Raw genomic sequence first — 3,053 nt, forward strand, 5'->3', positions numbered from 1 at the left:
GGTTTCCAAATGGAGAAGTTTCCTGGAGGCCTAGGCACCTCTAGAACACTGACTAGGGAGTTTTAAGGCAAAGCCATAGCTGCTCAGTTGAACTAGCAAGTTAATTACTTTAGCAAATATCTAGGAGGGTTTCCTGAACTGCTTTTCCCCACAACACTGCAGGCCGGTAGATTTACTCCTCGTACTACTTCACAGCCAACCTGCACCGTCTGTGTTTCTTCAGACCGTAAAGGAGAAATAATTCATGAGGAAACGAGGAACCTGTGACTTGTAAGGCCATTTTCTTCTGTGAAGGCCTGTGAAGAGAGACAGCTGCCCGACACAGTGCTAATGACACAGTTCTGGCTTTGGTCACAGTAGCATGGAAGCAGGGCCAGCTCCCGACCATGTAGCTTTAAAGCTAGTGTTCCTTCCCAAGCCCTGTATTTATTTGTAATCAGAATCTGCTCTGCAGTGGCCAGGATCTAGCCCATTTGTCTGTCTCCATGGTCTATTAATTCCCAAGTCTTTAAGAAAAGAAAACGATTCTGCCTCTAGAGGCATGGCAGGTGTGGTGGCTGCGTCATGTGTGCCAGCAGGTGGCACAGAGCAGGTGGTGCTCATTGTTTCGACCTATGAACATCTGAATGATTAGTAACCTAACCCTAACCCTGAAAAAAAGCAAGCCTGAGTTGACCACCAGTCCAGTGCCATGGAGTCCAGACAGGAAGCTTGCCTGAGATGACTTCCAGTCTGGCGCTTTGCAGACCTATGGGGGGAGGGGCGGGCCATGCCTGAGATGACTCCTGCCCAGAGCCACAATGCCCAGGCAGGGAATAGCATTCCTGAGACCACTCCTGGGATGACCCCAGATACTCAGAGACCCTGGGCACCACTAAGAGGAGCAAGCAAGAGGTAGAGAAATGGAAGAGAAACAGAAGATGTAGGCACAATGAAGATAGGCAGAACTAGAGACTCGAGGGTAGTGAGGAGTAGCCTGATGAGAGTAACTGATGATGTCACCTGGGACCATGGTTGGTGTCTGAGTCTTTGCCCTGCAGCAACTAGGGTTTGCTACCAATGAAGGCCAGGACAGTATCCTTGGTCTGGGCTGCCACACAGGGACAGGCTAATATCTGAGGGCTGTGCAGAACTAGCCCCACTCCATGCCTGGGCATCATGAGAGAGCTGGTCCTGGGGTGGAGAGTTGGCCCTGCCAGTTGTCTCCCATGGCATGGACAAGGGAGAAATACATTCCCTCCCCACCCTGTGCCCAGCACCACTTGTGGCAATCAGGAGACCTGGCCATTGGGTCATGAGAGCAGGAGAGCTACCCCTGCCCCTCACCAGCTGCAGCATTCAGAAGAGCAGGCCCTACACCTTGCCTGGGCAGCACAGTGAAGGTGACCCTGGTGGCAGAGGCACAGGAGAGCCAGCTTCAAGGGCATGAGCATGGAAGAGCTGGTGCTGCCACTTGTCTGCCATGAAGTGATATGGGAAAGGGAAAGATGCCCCCACACACACACACATACACACAATCCCTTGCCACCTATGGCAAGCAGGAGAGCTGGCCCTGAGGTCATCAGAGTGGGAGAGCTGGCCATGCCCCTAACATGCTGCAGCACTTGGGAGAGTGGACCCTGTACCTCACCTGGACAGCACAATAGAGCTGGCCCTGATAGCACGAAGGAGGATGAGCCAGCCCTGAGGGCACGAGAGCAGGAGAGCTGGCCCTGCCCCTTGCTGGCTGCTGCATTGGATGGGCCAGCTGGGGCAGGGCAGGAGAGCTCATCCCAGTGGCATGGATGCAGGAGATCCAGGGCTTTGAATTGTCCCACCCCAACATCTGCACCGTTGATGAACTGGTGGAGCATGTGAAGGGGCCAGTCCTACAGATCCAAGGCTACAGGAACTCCATGACACAGGGTAACAACAAAATATCTTAGAGGAGTCCAGTGGGGGTCCAGTATTGATGGTCCAGCAGAAGGCAGAGGCCTCACAACAGACCAACAATTCATTGCAATGAACATTGACAAGTAAAGAAGTTGAACAAAAGGCTGTACTGTGGGACACACTACAGCTTCCACAATGAGGTTTTTTGTTTTGTTTTGTTTTGTTTTTCTGCTTGGGGGGTAGTTTGCAATGGCGGAGGGCAGGTTAGAGGGGAGGAGAAGATGAGTGGGACTGGGGTGCCTGATGTGAACTCCACACCAAAAACAAACAAACAAACAAAAAAACAATAAAAAGTTTAAAAAGAAAAAAAATCAGTAAACCTTTTTAAAGTAGAAGTAAATTATTAAGTTTTTCAGTATCATAGAAAATATTTTTAAAGGTGAAATATTAAAAATTGATTTTCTGTTTAATTACTAACCTCCTTATAAAATTAGTTTGGGAATTTAATAATCTTTGATTCAGAGAGAGATATATGTCACCCAAGGGCAAGACAACTGGACTCTATGAGGCCACCAGGGCACAAGAGCCGGGCCTCATTCTTTCTTTTTTACCTTCACTTACTGACGTAGCCACGGACAAAACAATCTGGTCCCTGAAACCGACCTTTCAGCTCCAGAACCGCCTGGTTCCTGAGAGCTAGTCTAGGTAATGTGTAAGCTGCCAGTTACTTGTGTAAATTGATGTTTATCAAAGATTAGCATGACTGAAATTTGCCACCAATGTTTTCTTTTTACTAGTACAAAAAGCCACCAGTTGACTTTTCTGAGCACTCAGAGTTCTCGTTGGAGACTGGATCACTCACGACGCTATTCTGACTGCTGCTTTTAAGACTGAGAAAAAGTCTATGTGGACCAAAGAGTTTTGCTTCAGTGCCCTTCTGTGGCTGCGATATAATATTGAATCTGAAGCAAATGCAATACCTGCAGATGGCAGATCCAGAAAAAGACGCTGGCCTCCTTCCAACCCCTGCCCGGTGAGGTCAGAACCTCAGGCGGTGACCCAGCACGCTCTGTTCCCATAAGGCTTTCTCCCCTTTGTTCTTGTTTTCTGATGAATTTCGGAGTTGCCTTAGAGTAACCTTAAGAAAACAAAACAAACCCCGAAGCTAGAGAGAGTTCAAA

The 3,053-nt window shown here is 48.9% G+C and overlaps 1 pseudogene; it reads left to right on the forward strand.

Moving 5' to 3' along the window:
• The first annotated feature begins 526 nt into the window (after positions 1 to 526).
• Positions 527 to 646, forward strand: LOC132651983 (small nucleolar RNA SNORA17; annotated as a pseudogene).
• The last annotated feature ends 2,407 nt before the right edge of the window (positions 647 to 3,053 follow it).

The sequence above is a fragment of the Meriones unguiculatus genome, chromosome 1, assembly GCF_030254825.1.
Source record: "Meriones unguiculatus strain TT.TT164.6M chromosome 1, Bangor_MerUng_6.1, whole genome shotgun sequence".
In the NCBI taxonomy this organism is placed as follows: Eukaryota; Metazoa; Chordata; class Mammalia; order Rodentia; family Muridae; genus Meriones; species Meriones unguiculatus.